The sequence below is a fragment of the Calidris pugnax genome, unplaced genomic scaffold, assembly GCF_001431845.1.
Source record: "Calidris pugnax isolate Ruff unplaced genomic scaffold, ASM143184v1 scaffold246, whole genome shotgun sequence".
In the NCBI taxonomy this organism is placed as follows: Eukaryota; Metazoa; Chordata; class Aves; order Charadriiformes; family Scolopacidae; genus Calidris; species Calidris pugnax.
This window is the reverse complement of record NW_015090989.1, coordinates 995,201-1,013,481: the sequence shown is the minus strand read 5'-3', so window position 1 is coordinate 1,013,481 and position 18,281 is coordinate 995,201. Positions and strand designations below refer to the sequence as shown.

Genomic DNA, 18,281 nt, shown 5'->3' with positions numbered 1-18,281 from the left:
CTTATGTCTAACTTGAGGTCAACAGCTTAACCTGTAAGTGGGTTTCATAAAACAATGGTAATTTGTGAACAAGTTTTCAATTTTTTAAGCTTCAATATAAAAAAGTAGATATTAATAAAATAGGTTGTCCACATTTCTGCTAGGGTAGAAAATTCCACTACGTTGTCAAATAAGATATTATATATGTCAGTATACTTTTTCGTGTAAAATATTCAACCAGGTAGAAGCAAGAGTCAAAAAATAGAGAATGACAGATTTTGAGGGGAAAAAAGTGGTTTCTCTACCTCGTGTTTTGATTTTCCTCCTGTTGTTACTGAAGAAGACAGAATATATGAAAATAAATTTAGGGGTACTCAAGATTTTATTACTTAGATTTACAGAAAACCAAGTAAGTAATCAATTTAATGGAGAATTTAAGTTATGAAAACTGTGAGCATTTTATAGGCAGGTGGAAATATTAGGAGGTGGTTGTTTGTGTGATGACTGTGGAATTTGATTCCCATTCTTGTAGTGATACTGTGAAGAAACATAATAAAGACACAGCCTGTGCCAAAGAGTGTAAGGTTGACGGTCTAACTTAAAATATAGGTGGCTAGTAGAATAACGATCAGCAAAATTAAATACGCTTTTCACTGATGAAGTTGTTTTGAATAGCAGCTAGATTGTTCAGGCAACCAGTATATGCAGTGGTAAAAGGACACAGAAGTGGGCATCGTTTACAACTTTAGTCAAACTACATAGCAATCAAAATAATTTCCTAATTACCCAGTGTTTGTATGTGGTTTATGTGATAGGAGGTGTAGTGATGGTCCCTGTTTTTTCCCGTCTCTTGAGTTCATGGATACCTGAAGTTACTCAAGACTCCCTTTCACTTTAGTGATCCCTTGTGACTGTAGATTAAATGCCTTCTGCATATCAGATAACAAAAACTGCTGTTACAATTGAAATGTTTCCTGACCTTTTGAGGAAGTATGTCAAATATTTGAGGTACAGAGGGACTGCTACCATAAAACTGGCATCTGATTGATAGAAAAAATTGCAGTGCTGATTTTGCTCACACACTTGTTCAGTTTTCTGTGCTGTCATTCACAATGACTTCAAATTAAAACAAATTTTTAAAGCCACTCATTACAAAGTGAATTCAAATTGTTGTAGACTCTGGAACGGGAGTAATCTGGTGAAGGTTTGTAGAGAAGAAGATAATAGTTTCATTTGCCTAATTTCTTTACGATTAGGTTCTATGGAAATGTTTTAACCACTGTGACTAATTATGTCAAACTTCATCAGATGTACCATTTCTTTAGCCATATTTCTCAACTGCAATTAATAATCAAGACAAGAGCTGGAGGGAGGGGAATTGGCAACAAATCCCAAAAACACAAATTAAAATGTTCAATATTTCCAAACTGCTATCTTGACAACTGACCTACAGTCAGTTACTTAGATGGATGGGTGACCAGTAGGAAAATTAGAATTATATCTATCCTGTACTTAGAAGTTCAAATCAGTGTACTCAAACTTCACTGATGTCTGCTGGTGTGTTGTATTGTCTAAAAGCAGAACAGTAGCTGCATATGCATGTCTATGAGAAGACTAGAAAAGATTCCTAGCTGTTTCACGTAATAAAAGTAGTCAGTAGGGTGTGCTGGTGTTGTAGGGTTTCAGTTTTAGAATAGCATTCTAGAGAATACATCAACACTGGCTTTACAGGACAAACGTTAACATCACTGTAGACAAGTTCAGAAAAGTTAATTCAGGTAACTGTGTTACTTTACCCATTTACACAGAATTTAGTGCCTGCAGAAAAGCCTGCTGGAGAAACAGAGTAAATAAAAGTTTGCTGAACTCTATGTTGCTGCAGATTAACCTGCAGCAATCAGTCAAAAGCATTTGCATCTAGCCCTGTACTTTTACAGTATGTTGGACCAGTACCTGACACTGGAGTGTAGGTGTATTCTCAAGCTGTGTAATTTGTCCAGTCGTTATCACTGTTTTCAACTGAAAAACAGAAATTAGACTGAGCTCTTCCTATAGGTACCCATCTGATCTGATACCTCAACTGTTTTTTGTTAAGATAGAATTTAAAGAGGCAGGAAGTAGTTGAATTATTTTATTTTTTTCTTACCAAATGCAAACTGGATGCACTTGCACTCAGTCTCAATTACAGAAAAAAAAAAAAATTCTTATTCTTTTAAATTAAGAGGTAAAAAGACTTACTGACAAATTCACCTAAAAAAAGTAACTGTGGTCAAAGTAGGTGAGGGTTGAATGGTGACCCTGCTCCAAGCCATGAGGAGTAGTACCACAGAGCAATCAACAGTCACTAATAGCCAGTGTTGCATCTACCAGGTCATGAAGTAGCATGTACTGTAATTTTACTGCTGAGACTGCATATGCATACTATGGCTTGCTTCAAAGCTTCTGTTTTTGTGCTTATATCCATTTCCTTATTTGGGTCAGTAGAGTTATTCTGAATTTAAAAAAAAAAAAAAAAAAGTTGTCCTCTATTTGTTTAAGGAGCACTAATTTGGAGATAAATATCAAGGAGAATCAGGTATCGTGTGTAAGAACATTGACTCCGGGACAAAAAAAAAGATGGATTGTTAGTAAAATTTTGAAATTGTGTCTGTGGTAAAGCCCTGATCAAATCTTTAATGGCTGCATATTAGAAGTGAATATGGTAGATGTCAGTTCAATTCATTAACTAAACATTGATAATACCTTTGGAGCAGCCTCAGAATTTCTTTTTTTCTTTCTGAAAGAAAACTTTCAGAAAATTACACAGATTTAAAATTGTATTATTTGTGATAAATGTGAAAAAATTATAGTTGGTATTATTTGATGTTGGTAAGGCACCACGATTGTTATTTGTCCGTCCTAAATACCTGATTAATCTGCTGTGTGTCTCTGTTGCCAGCCTTTTTAAGTGCTACAGTGAAAGTGATGAGAAAGAGCAGTTTACTAATGTAGGAGCCAAATTACTTTTCTCTGCTTCAGTGTGGCAAATAACCAGAACTCTCATTGAAGATTAATAGTGCTTAACTTTGCTTTCCAGCTCTGTGTGATCAAGACTACCCTTGGGATACATACGGTTTTAAAATACCAGGCCTTCTTATGCCAATAACTTTTTTATAATACGTCGTGCAAGAGCACACCAAAGGCCCATCATGCCTATTCTGTATTATTAGAGCAAAAGCTTTTCATCTTTCTTTTGAAGCCAAATGATGTTTAAACCTGGTATAGAAAACACATTTACATTGTTAAGTGATTTCCTTTTTTGGATATCTCCAGAATGCATAAGCAAGTGTCAGGCAAAACACATACTCGGAATTATTTGCATCGATATGTAGTAAATTACCTATTAGGTCTCCATATTCTGCATCTTTTTTTTTATGATGCAGTAAAAAGGGATGTATGCGGTGTGAATATTTATTATGTTTCAAATAAATTTCCTTTGTAATGAAAAATAATTGAAAAATAATTTTTACTCTACTTTTTAGGTAATACCAGTGGCAACACTGCCATTTATTTTACTCAGAATTTTATTCTAGAACTTCTACTACCTATTAATATATTTTTATAGATTTTTTTTTTGTATGACCAAGAAAGTTTAAAGGTGCAAATATCTTTATGCTTGGAATTTTGCACATAATATTAACTGTGTGTGCAAGCTTTAAAACTTATAAACTTGATGAATTTTTATATTTTGCTGCCAAAGTAATTTTTCAGCTTACTATTGGCAAAATACTTGAGGCATGACTGCCTTATCAATTAGCTATTTATCGATATTTAACTCTGCCCAATACAGAGGCTTGGATGCTGGCAGGGATTAAAATAGAGGATTAATCCCTTTGCACTCACTGCAAAAGCCAGGAACACCAGAAGCTGAGTGATGTGTCAATGCAGAGTTACAAAAACAAAGTACTATTTAAGAGGGCGGTCTTCTCTCGTTTCTCTGTTCTTGCTAACATCAGAAGCGCAAGCCGCATGACCCACTGTGACAGTCACACAGCTGGAGATGCCTTGAAAACTGTCAGCACAGAAAAGAACCCTTTCACTGAAGACCTAGAAAGGACAAAAAACGTATTTGGTTATGCTTCAAAGACACAAAGATAGACGTTGGAGGTTAACAAAAAGCTGATGGGACTATCTCTATATTGTTCTTGGTCCCTTTTTTATTTTTAAGTTGCTGTTCAAACAGCAAAGGTTTTATTACGTGTGCGCGAGGGGACAGGATTCTCTAATGTTTTTCCTCCGTAACGTTCTTGCATTGCCAGGGGACTTTACAACTTTGCCTGTTTCCCCTATGTCTAAATGACTGCAATTAAACAAGACTGCTCTCGGAGAGCAGATTCACTTTCACTTTGATGAAAAGTGAAATTTCTTTCACTTAATTATCTGCACATCTTTTGGTGGAGCTGTGGTTACTGGCCGTGTCTCTCAGAAGACCTTTTGCTTGCAAGTGAGACTCGCTTCCTTCTGCTCCCTTGACTGCACAAGCAGTGACATGTTTTCTCTGCATTGCCTTAGTGGGTATAAATGCAGAACTGGCTACAGTTCAGGAGCAGCTTTTCTCTGGGGACACACTGGGAACTGCCTCCACCAGAACTTTATACCCACCTCCAACCCTGGTCTCTTTCTCGGGAGGCGCCACAACACCCTGCCCAGTCTCCCCACTTCGGAGTGGGGGGAAATCCCCACTGGTCAGAAAGCATTAGAGCTGTCCCTGCTGCAGTCTAAATCACTGAAAATGATGTCATATTCTCAATATCTTTTGTTTGCACATACAAAGGTTAGGTTCCTTTTCCAAATCAAATTTTAAGGCTTAAAATGTTTTCCATTAAAAGTGACTTCCCTTCCAAAAAACATAAGAGCATATTATCTTAAACAATGAGCATCTGCATGACAAAACACTTTCAACATTAGAAATGTCTGAGTGACTAGAGACTACATTTTAAACGCTTCTAAGATAATGTAGTATCCCTGACCTTTAATTTGAAAATTCAGAGTGTATTAGTAAAATTAGGAAGCTAGTCTAAAGTATATGCATTTTTATTATGTCAAAATAATTTTCCTTCATGTTCTTGTTTTTATAGCCTCTTTTTGCAAAATAACACGAGCTTCCCTCGGTTGCATTAGACATGCCAAGCAAGCAAAGCAATCACTCCTGTTGGCAACAGAGGGCACTGGACTTTCATTTCTCATACGTGTTACTAAGGGAAAAGAATAGTCAAGTGAGGTCCATTGATCTCTTTAATCTTTTTCTTCTCATGCTTGGACTCACACCTCCTAGACTTATATTCAAACTCTCATACTTTTTTGTTGCACTTACTTTAAGTAAAAAAGATTAATCTAAAGAAAATTGAATACACGATGTTCTCTTGAAGTTGTTATTGTGTATGGATCTTGAGGGGGGAATAGGAACAACCTAAATATAGCACTACAATATTGGTCTCAGTGGTGCATATGTCTAGCTTGCAAATTTGTAAACATTTACAAATTTGCATGATTGTTGCTGGCAGTAGACATCATCATTTCCGTGCTCAGAATTCATTACCATTACATCTAATCATCTTCAGAATCTCCAAAGCAAAACTCTTCATACAAGCAAATAAGGCTTTAGTGGATTTATATTATACGTAGATTGAAAGTTCAAAAAGAAAAAACAGGAGAAAAAAAAAAACAAACCAAACAAAAACATTTTCAAGCTAGTGTCCCCATTTAGCTAAATGCCCTAAAAGCTCAGGCACATGGCACTGAGCAGATCCCCCTATCTGCAAGAGAGCTATCACGTGCCTAAGGTTTGATGGAGAGAGAAAAAGAAAAGGTGCAAGCGCGAACGCTTAGAAGCGGTGCACCTATCTCTCTTGAGCTTTCTGCACCTCTTAAACAGATCCAGCACATCTCCTTGTGTCGGTGTCATGTCCTGTTAGCTGGTGAAGCTGAAAGTCAGGGAGTAAGTAACTCATCTGTCAGCAGCCCAGCTGCGTGCTGCACCCCCCCGGGGGGGACCTCATAGGGTACTGCCTTTCTCCGCTGCTGTGAACCATTCTTGAACCTGAGGTAATGGGTGCATCTTGTGCCTCTCAGACGTACATACTTCTTCCTATAGGCTGTCTTTCACATCAGGAAATTTGGCCATTCCTCCTATGTGTTTAAATGCATACAAATTTTTTAAAAAGCACGTTTCAGAGAAAAGCAAACAAGCAAAACCCTCCAAACCCCAAGCATTCAGTTTTGGGCAGACTGCATCCATATTACAGGCTGCATTCTTGGATGTTGATGTCCCAGTGTTGGTGATGATGACATGGCCATACCCCAGTTCTGTAAGCACTTACATTTTTGTGCATCGCTTTCTTTATTATGCTTTGAGGTATCTTTATTGTGTACAAAGATCTTCTGTTCCTTTGAAGGGTGTGCTGATGCATGTGATTTTACACCTGATCAAATGCAACTTTTATTGAGGTTCATTTCTTTAAAGCAAATGTCTGTATTTTAGGTCCTACCTTCCCATGATGACAGAAAAAATAACATTATGAAAGATGTTCCTATGCTAGAAGGGCATCATTAGAAATAATAACCTTATTTGTACAAGGTTGCAAATAACCATATTTGCACAAGACCTTGCATATCTGCCTTTTACATATGAAGGGGCTCAGTCAGATTTCAGGGGTATTTTTGGACCAGCATTTCAAGAATAATTTTTACAGTTGCTTACCTCTGTTCTTTCTCTGCTCATATGTTTGGGCTCTTTTGAAGAGGAAAAACTGTCACCTTGTACATGATATCTGCAGTTATTTCTTAACAGCAGTGGCAAAATTGACACAGACACAGCCACTATTAAGTCTTTGCTTGGAGTTATTAAAAAAAAAATAATCCCCCCTTTCACTGCTCTGGAAAGGCTACCTAACTTGTAAGTCTTTTTTCCTCTGTTTTAGTATCCCACTCCAATTACATATTGATATTCATGTCACTGACTTTGCCAATACTTTCACTTTTTTCAGAGCTCTACATGGCAGGTGTTATTACACAGTATAGCCATTTTTCTTTTCTATCTGCTTTTCATAGTGTGTTTGATTGATTTGCCAGTGTAAGCCCATCACATTTACTTCCTGGTAATATTAGTGAGGATATATATTGCTGACTTAAAAATAGGATGCTTTTAGTGTTCTCAAAGAGTTATATTGGTTCTATTGAAATTAAGATTTCAGGGGAAAAGATAAGTAATTTCTTCTGTTCAGTCTGGTGCAGCTTTAAAAAAAAGGTTACTGAGAATCCTAAGCAATTGGTAACAATTCCATTAAAAAAAACCAGCAAAACCCAAACAAAACCTCCTGACCTGACTCCTTGAGAATATTAATAGTAAGTTGTAATTCCAGTTGGTTAACTTGAATCAGTGGAAAGTTATAAGAATTTAACAGACACTGGTAAGCACAGTTATCAAAAATATATTAAATGAGACTGTTCTCCATCTTTTCTGTTTGTTTGTTTTTTGGTTTTTAGTTGTTGGTGTTTTTTTTTTGTGTAGTCTTAGACCTCAGAAGAAATCTATCTGTGAGGCTTTGTCTGTGCACAAAACAGAGTATGTATGCTCTATATATTCTGTGACCTTAGAACAGAGTTATTGTGTGCTGGATTGAAAAAAAAAGAAAGTGTGATGGTAATTTACAAATTTTCTTTCTCTTGTTTTCTTGAAAGTCCTCAATGATATACAAATTTGCATTTTAAGTTGAGGCCTAGTTTTCTTTGTGAATAATTCATTTAAAAGGCACTTGTGGCATTTAAGTGTCAGACATAAGACACATAGTACAATCAGATATAAGGAACATAGAATTGGTAGAAAAGGGTTCTGTTACAAGGTTATATTCAACTAATGCATCAAACATAAAAAGTCCATGCTCAAAAAGAGGAAGCATTATCTTGCCACCCTCATAACAATGACTGTAAAATATTAAGAAAGCTTAGACAGATTGCAGTGAAAAATCTCAATTACTGTCTCACAGATTTTGTAAATGCCATGTATGCATAAAATATAAACCCTAATTTTTCAGGCATTGTAAAGGATCCATTCTTAAAGCAACTAGTCAGAGCTCGCAATAAGAAAAGTAAGTCTTGATTCACTCCTGGGCAATACACCAGACTGTTACGGTCAGTAAGGTTTTTTGTGACAAGTAAGACATTCAAAATGTCTGACAAATACGCATTCAAAAGTGTTGTATTCATAGAAGAAAGTAATACAAATTAATCCACATGGTAAGATTTGACTTCAAAAACAGCAGCTATGCTGTAAAGAAAAGATTTGACTTCAAAAACAGCAGCTATGCTGAAAAGAAGACAAAATAAGAACTCAAGAATCAAAGTGTTCTGTACCAATAGGCACCTTGGAAGCGATGTACTGGAGTCCTGAATTGAACAACCTTATCAAGGTGTATCACCTATCAAAATCAGAAACCTACCTCTGTCTAAGAACAAAAGCAGATTACAGCAAATTTCCTTAACTTAGTTATGCAATGTAAGTAAATTCAGAAGAAACAATTAAGATATGCAGCAAATTCAAGTTGCATATATGAAATATATGGAAATGCTCATTATGTAATTACAAAATTAAAACAGAGAAAGATCAAAACACAAAATCAATAATAAAGACTGTCTTAAAGAAACACTAACAGAGAAATGAACTATGAAGGCAAAAACTAACCTAAAGTCATCAGTAAAATTTCAAGAAGAGGTTTCTGAACAGGATTTGCTGAAGTACAGTAGTATACAGTCAGTCCTAGAAACTGTTTTTTTTAATAATCTTAAAAATATAAAATCTCTTTATATAATGTTGTCAGATGTAATGTTTTACCATCTCATATGCTTTTGAATACTGAGGCAGCATTCCAAGCAGTTCCTTCTAATATTTCTGCCTATGGGAAGAAAGACTAAGTACACCTTTCTTTTGACATTTTGTGATCTTTTAACTTCAGCTTAGGTCAGTGTAGAACTGGGTCAATCTATTCTGTCTATACTAATCATTTACACAGGCTAAATTAGTGTTTTTATTCTTACCCGACTCTTGTCTTTATGAAATGTTATATATTATCTTTAAATAGTACATTAATAACAATAGTTATGTCTATTAAAAGAGGTAGGATTAAGTGATGCATCTCCTGGAGGCAGTTAGAACTGAAAATACAACCTCCACAAAGTGAGAATTGTATAAAAATAAGGAAACCAGAAAAAAACTGTCTCTGGAAAGTTGCAAATAAAACAATAACCAGGGAGTCCAAAACACTGGGGTTTAGTTTGGGTGGGGTTTTTTTGGGGGTGTGGGTGAAAGTTTTTATCCTAAGAGCTTAAAAATTAATAAAGCAAGCATTTTCCAATGCCTCACACACAGGAAACATGCCAGGGAGAATGAAACAGGCTGCTAGATGGTCAGGTTGTAAACAGCATGTGTTGCAGGGCAACTAAAACACTGCACCTTAAACTGATTTGCAAAGAGAGACTGATGGTTGAATTGAATGGCAACTAACAGAAGCCATATGGAGTTATGCTATTCTTTATCACATCAAACAATAGTCCAGTTACTGTTATGTATCTTGTCACTAGTTTCTCAATCATTCAAAATCTCCCTCTTACCTAACGTGATGACAGCCTTCAGAGTCATAGAAACACGAATCACACCAGCTCATTTGTGTACTGGCCCATTACCACAGGACCTACCTACCTTTTCAGGTGTTAGTGAAAGGAGGCAGTCATGGTCTGCCATGCAGCCCCACAGCTGATGGAGTGAGGGTACCCATGCAGCTGGCGCTGGAGGTGCTGGGTGAGTGTTGATGATCCCAAAGTACACACTTACCAAGCTGGACCAGGCTCTACACATGCAGCTTCTTGCCTAAGTGGCTGGCTCCACCTGTGGTCACCTCTAGGCTCTCTAAATGTGATCTACCACCGTTAGTCTTTATTTTGGTGATCTCTGGTCTAGGAATCCCATGGATGTCTCAGTTGAATATTTTCATTGAAAAAGTACAAATCACGTTAGCATGAAATTTAAGTCCATCTTGAATATTCTGAACATTATGGAACAGAACCTTATATTGGGAAATTCCATACAATAATTTCACATAAATTAGGGTATTATTTTTAAGCACTATGTGATTTTACATTTGTTGTATCCTTATACTCTGTTCTTAAGGATTCTGTGCAGGCCACCATCAGAGTTGGAGGAACTTAGAAGAGCCCTTAGTATGCCCAAAATAGCAATTCTTATTTTACTCTCTTATAATAATTTCATGCTAATTATGCATTAGAATATTCAAGATTAGTTTTTTCCAGGAAATGAGAATCACTTCCCATAGTGCGATGTTAATGACACTATATTTAGCATAACATAAAAATGGCCCTCACAGGCACAGAGATAGTAATCCAAAAGCTGGAAGCTAAGCTGAGACTCCATCTGCGACAGAGTAATAAGTGCACCCCGAGTCACTTTTGGGCAGGTGAGGGAATTCAGTGTGTTGGGAGGCAGGAATGAATGCAGAGCCCGAAGGATTGATGCTTTTATCTCCACGTAATGTCCAGCTACAAAGTGGCTGGCCCAGGAATTGATCTGTGGTGATTTATCCCCTTCAGTTGGCCCAGCCTCAAAGCACACCACCTCTTCAGCTCTGTAGTCTACCTACTCTTTGCTATCCAAACCACACATATATGAGATCCATTGTCTCCTTTGGCATAAATTCAAGGAGAGATTCTATAATGTGAGTCTCTGTTTTGATTCAGGCTCAAACTGAAAAGAGCTCTGCAGACATTAGGACCCAGGATAGAGAATTTAAGTTGACTGTGCCTGATGAAGCAGTGTCTCCAAATTAAAGTCCAGAGTAGAAAACCTGGCAGTATCTAGCAAAAACCTGTAGGTATTATAGCCCTGGGTAGGCTAGATTGCAAACAGTAGAAATGATACAGTACTAAAAAACCTGTTAAATGGAACACAGAAATTGAAACAAACACAGCTACTCTTATAGTTCTGGTCGCATAAAAATGATAAAATCTCACGATGATGGAAATCTGAAAAGTGAGACTGCTGAGGTTTGGGGTAGAGAAAACAAAAAATGCTATTCCCATGTGTCCTTGACCCTGCCTTAAGGAACAAATTCAAAATCAGTTTTCTATTTTCCCTTCTCGAAATACTGTAGGAATTAAGAGTAGAATCCAAAATGATCTCTCCTTGTATATCAGAGAATATTGGAAATGCACTTACTATTCTTACTCAAAAGTCAGTACCAGAATGCTTATTAAATTTGTTTGGAGACCTATCGTGTAAACTTTGACTAAATATCCCCAAACACTAAATGCTTGCTTAAACTCAGAATAAATAAATAAAAAAAAAAAGGACAGGCTGGAGGGTGTAGGGAAGTTAAACCATCAAAGCAGAAAGTACTTTTCTCATAAAAATGCACCATACGCTCTTCTCTGCGAATCTGGGATGGCGAGGTTGTTGTTTTGGAATTAATTTTCTCATTTGCACTTAAAAATCCAGTGTTGAACATGATTTAAAAAAAAAAAAAAAGTTGTTTGAATATGAGACATTGTGACTATTATGTTCTGTTTGTTGTTGCAGGAGATGCTTTTTATTAACTTCTCAGGAAATAATGGAAATACACTTGAAAACCTCTGCATTTCAGAGCCCTAAGCTATATTCAGTGACCTTCTACACCACACTAAGCTATTCAGTTAGATTTCCCCATTAGTCAAAGGGAGGCAACTAGTGTTAAACAAGCTTTATTTTTTTCCCTTGTGTTTTTCTAGTTGATTGAAGATGTATTGAGTCTGTGGGCTGACAAGAAATATATGTGAAGAAGGTCAAACAGGTTACAAACATCTTCTAAATCTTATATTTCCCAGTTCTATAAGACTATAAGCAAAATGCCTTAATAGAAAAATGCACCCACTTTATGTTACTCCTTTACCTCTAAAGAAGCAAAACACATTTAATAGCTTTCTACCCCCTTTCATTTAGCTGCGGTATCCTCTTCAAATTATCTAGGTCACTTGGGCGCATATACGAGTGAGCTATTTTTAGCTTGCTGGTTGTCTTCTACTTCTGGAGAATTATACTTTTTGCAATTAAACTTCCTGACACTTTTTTTTCCTCCTCTATAGCCTGTGCATATTTGAGATGTTCAAGCACAAAGATTCTTAGGTCACTGAAAGATCCATGTTTACAATAACCTATACTTTTTGTTGGTTTTTTGTTTGTTTTCTTGTTTTTCTGGAGGGAGAATATTAGAGGACAGCATCTGATTAGGAGAAGCAAGCCTGTCCTGGTATGCAATACAGGTCTCTGTTGGTGTAGTAGACAAATTATGATGAATCTCTGTGCATGTATTCTCCTTTCTAGCAATATGTCACCTTCCTTCCCTAGTTGCAAAGGCTGCCTGCAGGGACAACTCTGCCATCTCTGAGTATGGACTTTGATGAATTGATCAGTGGGGGCACAATGCAGAGATCTCTGAGCTGGGGTTGGTCATACTAGAGGTGGAGATCCAAGCTGCATAGCTTACTGTGTGTGCAACCAAGCTAGCTGTGAGGCAGTGTGTGACACAACACAAGTGTGCCCACCTGTGCTCCTGGAATGGAGCATGACATTGGTTGGTTGTAATACATGTTGCAGTTGCATAGATAGAATCATAGAATCATAGATAGGGCCAAACATAACCAGCACCTGGCTTTGGTTATGATTATTGGATATAACTTTCATGCAAGCATGGAGATATTCATACCACCTAGCACTGGATATGTAATGTTTTTAGAGGGAATTTGTTAGTCTGAAAGCTTGTGATAACTATGGCAATATATGGAAATAGAAGTAGGAATCTTTTCTTCTGATGCTAACTGCCAGTGAAGAATGTACTATTTTCTGAACAATTATCTTATTGTTTGTATTAGTAATGACTATACTGGTAGCAGAATATGAACTTGTATTTTTATGAATTTGCTTTTAATTATAAACAGAAGGAATGTATAAGTAATATCATAGAAACATAGAACCGCAGGTTGGAAGGGACTTCAAGATTATCTGATCCAACCTTTCTTGGCAAAAGCACGGTCAAGACAAAATGGCCCAACACCCTGCCCAGCTGAAAAGTGTCCAGCTGTCTTAAAAGTGTCCAGTGATGGGGAATCCACTGCTTCCCTGGGGACATTATTCCAATGGCTGGTTGTTCTCATTGTAAAAAATCTTCCTCGTGTCCAGTCAGAATCTCCCCAGGAATAGTTTGTGTCCATTACTTCTCGTCTTTTCCATGTGACCCCTTGTAAAAAGGGAGTCTCCATCTTCTTTGTAGCCACCCTTTAAATACTGGAACATGGTGATAAAGTATCCCCTAAGCCTTCTTTTCTGAAGGCTGAGCCTTCAGAAAGGCTTCAGTTCTTTTAGCCTTTCCTCATACACCAGGTTCCCCAGCCCTTTGATCATCTTTGAGGACCTTCTCTGGACCCTCTCCAGCCTGTCCACATCTTTTTTGTATGCTGAACACAGTATTCCAGGTGTGGCCTGACGAGCTCTGGGTAGAGTGGGATAATGACTTTTTCACCTCTGCTGGTGATACCGTTGTTGATGCAACACAGCATCCTGTTGGCTTCCTTTGCTGCAGCAGCACACTGTTCACTCATATTGAGCTTGTTGTCAACCAGGACTCCCAGGTCCCCTTCCACAGAGCTGCTCCCCAGCTGTGTAGATCTCAGTCTGTGCTGCATTCCTGGATTATATTTTCCCAGGTGCAAGACCTTACACTTGTCCTTGTTGAACTTCCTAAGGTTCTTGTTAGCCTACACTTCCAGCCTGTCCAGGCCTTCCTGCAGGGTAGCTCTCCCTTCCAAAGTGTCCACTTCCCCACTCAGTTTGGTATCATCAGCAAACTTCATCAGAGTACACTTGATCCCATCATCCAGATCACTTGTGAATATTGTGAAGTCTAATATTGGTCCCTGTGGGACCCCACTTGTGACAGGTTGCCAGTTTGAAAATCAGCTCAAGCGTTCTTGAAAAACTTTCACTACTTCCTAGCTCCTTTATCCTCCAAGGAAGATTCCCATAGAATCCCTTCCAACTGAGCTCTGAGCAAGCTGAAGGTTGCTATTCTAAAATCTAAAACCTTTGTCTTTAGTACTAAGCTTTAGCTTGTTTAGCAGGATCCCAAACTCCACAACTGCTGCAGCCAAGGCTATCAGCAGCCAAGACAGGTTTTCTTAGTTTGTGAGCGTCAAGTCCAGCAGTGGACTCATTCCTGGTTGGCACATCTAACATTTGTATGAGGAAGCAGTGCTCTATGCATTCCAGGAATATAAAATTACATTATTTGCTCTGTACAAACATTTCATTAAATGTTAATATTTTAATTCAAAGTGGTATCACATGCTTCATCTAAACTGAAAAGTGTCATTCATGGTTATGTATCTTATCTACTAAATGATAGTGGGCCTTTTGTGAAAGTAATTGCAATTTTAACAATGTGTACATATGCAATTTTATGTTATTTTAAAAGTTTATACCATAATCTGAAGTCATACAGTGAAAATTTCAGAAGAGAAATATTTCGTCTGCTCTGCAACTGATGATTGGGTAGTATATATGAACTATATTTGAAGCTTTCAAACTAATAAGAAAACTGTGGAAAATAGGCTGTGTAGTTACTAGTTTCTCCCATAATACAGTTAAATAACTTTTTTTTAATCTCTGTAGAATCAATAAATTCAGATGATCGTAGCACATTTCACGTTTTGGAAAGGGAAAGAGGCATGGCTTAACATTTCATGATGTTATGGTTTGCTTTTAAGCTGGCACGTTCTAGTCTGTGACAAATAATTTTAAGTCGTTTAATATACTTCAGAGTACAAAAAATTTTCTCATTAATCTTACAGCATAGTGGGTCACTGTTTCAAATGGTTGTTTCATATGACTTCATAATGTGAGTTATAATATGCTAGAGGTAAATTTGGAATCTGTTACCTGATGAAAACTAAAGGTTTCTTTAAATATGAAATGTAATTCCAGCATAGATTCAGATTTTGCTATCTTAATTTTAAATGAAATATTAATACATTTATTAAATCCCTTCATAGCACCCATATTTGATTTTTCAAGGAATTTCCAAAATTCAGTTATTTCATCTACCGAAAGGAGGAAAAACAAAATTTCATATGAGAAAAATTGAGAATCTACTGAGACTGTAACTGAATCTAACTTGGTAATACTGCAGATTTTGGTCCTTCAAATGTACGTGCTCTTTAAGAGTTCTTTGCATGTAGTAAAAGGCAGAATATGTGTATTTGGTGGATTACAATATTTTATATGGATTTTTCACTTGGATTCCATTAGTCAGATCTCATGGGTTATGTTCTTTCACATTCTAAGTTATTTTTATAGTGACTTTTGCCTATGATGAACCCATATTTTGAGACCTGCAGTTCATCATAAAACTTACTAGGTATTTTGAAATTCCTTATGAAATAGTAGTAGTTGCTGAACATATAAACCTGAAGAGAAATTAAGAAAACAGTTTAGATGCTCATCAGAAAGATCTGAAGATTTGTATTTGAATGTGTTCAGACATTGACATGAAAGAGAAAAGCTTAAGTGGTCTTGAAAGCCTGGAAGAATTATCTACTAAAATAAAAAATGAACAATTAGAGAGTGAAAATTGCTTGGCATAAAAAGGTTACATTTAAAATGAAAAGATATGCATATCCCTAAAACCCCAGCTGAAATACTGGAGAAGCTCAGAAGTTTTCGCATTAAACATAATCTAAAAATGTGGTTTAATGTGGTGTGTGTAACTTTTCTAAGTATGTTTCCATTTTATAATAGATCTCAAATGAACTTAACCCATTTTTTTATAGAACAAAACCTCTTTTTCATTTTAAGTTTGCCTGGAGTTTAAAGTGAATCTGAGTGAATCTGAAAAGCAAAAGGATAATTACTTCCATGTGGGTGGTGAATCAAAATGAATTGGTGCAGCATGGAAATCCTTTATGGAATCATTCCTCTGAGATATCTTTGATGACCCCAATGTTAGTATATTTTTCCTGGAGGTTCAAGTACCTGACAGTGGGCTAGGGCTCTATATTGCTCACAAGATAAAAAAGATGCTATACATAGAGCCAAGCCCCACTAACTTTGTTATTTGCCCTGTTGGAAGGTTGGAAATGGAAAAGTGCAGAGTGGTCGCAGCTGCAGGGATGAGTGGACAGGACAGGTGACCCAAAACTGACCAACAGTGTATTCCATCCCATTTACCTTATGCTCAGTATAAAAGCTGAATCAAACTGGTCAGCCATCTTCTTCAATGGCCAGTGTCTAAGGAAAACTGTGTTTGTCTGCCTTTGATCCCAATCCGTGCATTCCTGAATCCAGGTTCAGAATCCAGTTCCCATTCATTGCTGAGTCAGGTCTGGGACTCTCCCAGTGCCTGCTGGTGACATGATTGTCATCCTGGGAGCTCCATACTGGTTTTGTATATATTTCATTATTTCCTTTTTTAAATTAATATTTAATTAAAGTAGTTTAGTTTCTTCTAAACTCACAAGTCTCTCTTTCTCTCTCTAGAGGGAGAGGTGGGGGAGAGCATCTCTCATTTGTCTCAGTTTGGTCCAAACCACCCCAGAGGCTGCAGGTTGGCAGGCACAATGGCGGCAGCTGCTCCCAGCCCCTTCCTCAGGCCTCTGCCCTCTCTGGGGGTGGGCAGGGGGTGGGCAATACCCTATCTGGCCCCTCTCGATAGGCTGTGGCGGTTTCTCCCAGCCTGCCCCGGGGGGAGGCAGGAAGGCGCCGAGGGCTGACAGGGTCACCTGGGGGATTTTTATCCATCCCATTTCTGGTGGGGGGAAGCCAGAGGAGGGGTGACAGCAAGGGTGGGAATGGGCAGCTGCATCTTGTGTATCGATGGTATCAGTGTTAATCCTTAACAGAGAGGATTATAGATACCATTTATCTATATATATTTATAGATACCATTCAGTTGCTGTAAATAAAAACCAGGCTGCAAGTACGTGTCCTGGCGCTTCCCTCCTGTTTTTAATCTGTGGCAATCAATTCCTCCTTGTAATGCCCTTCTAACCTTGAAGGTGGTGTGAAAAATAGTCTGTAAAGCCATGTTTTGTCTCTTTTCCAATGTGCTGCATGCCTTGCCACACATGCTCAGTGAAAAGGAGATTTCTGTGCCTTCTTGTACGTGCTCTGCTAAAAGCAGATGACAAAAGGCCCAAAAAAAGAGTTTGCTGAACTTTCCTGGGACATGCATGCAAACCTAATGTGGAAATCGTTCTTTCTGCAGTGGTCTGGGAGTGATAGCTGAGATGCCATGTTTCAGATAAAACACAGGTACGTTAGGTTTCCTCTAAGGCATAAATAAGATTATTTTATCTGGAGAGCCAGTTGTGGCTGTATAGCATGGTTGAAGCAGACCATCTGCCATAAGCCAAGCCCTGAAGCGTGCGCATGTGCTCAAGCACTGGGCGTATTTTCTTGTTTGTGCAGAGGAGTGTGTTGCTGGTGTCTATCCTATGAGGCAGAAGCATCTCTTGTCCACTTGGCATGCATCAGGTGCCCCAAATACAGAATTAATGGGTGGTTTCCCATTGCTCTTCACTGGAGAGTTCTTTGTAGGAAATGATGTGTGTATGTGTTGAGTGCCCCTTTTTTTTTTTTAAAGCTTCAGAAATGTGTTATTTGAGAACCAGATTCTTACATATTTACTTCAGGGAATTGACCTGTGAAGAGACTGAGTGCTAAATAAGCCTTCTCAAAACCAACTGTTTTGATTAGCTTTTTGAAAGGGAAAGGACAGATATATAGAACAGTGGCATGGAAAACTGTGAAAATAAATGTTGCTTGTGGAAAACTTACCAACTTCCTTCATCAAAAGACAAAGTAAGTAAAAGCATGGTGTGTCAGTGTGTTTTAACTCCCTACAGGAGCACTCCATTAAGAGAGAAACACTTATGTTTTAAAGTTCTTTTTGCAAATTGGTAACTATAATACTTTTCAGCAGAGAGTAGTTTCATTATTCTGCTGCAGAAACTGAAGTCTTTGCTATTTATTGTTCAGTTGTTCTGAACGGAGGAGTCAAAAATAGGTATTGATATTTGCTCAAAATTCTGAGTATCTTCTAGCCTGTGTGTTTTCTTGTCAGTAGTGAAAGGTATGAGCTGGCCCTGGGGCTTCCAGTCTTTGAGTCAGACTTTCTGTTTATATATTAAGGAGTAAATTTATAGTTTGTTATTTTTAGAAGTTCCTGGTT

At 37.6% G+C, this 18,281-nt stretch overlaps 1 protein-coding gene across 1 annotated transcript in view; it reads left to right on the top strand.

Annotated features, from left to right (window-relative positions):
- Positions 1-18,281, top strand: part of DMD (dystrophin) — a 1,195,780-nt gene that overhangs the window by 191,223 nt on the left and 986,276 nt on the right. The window lies entirely within an intron of this gene.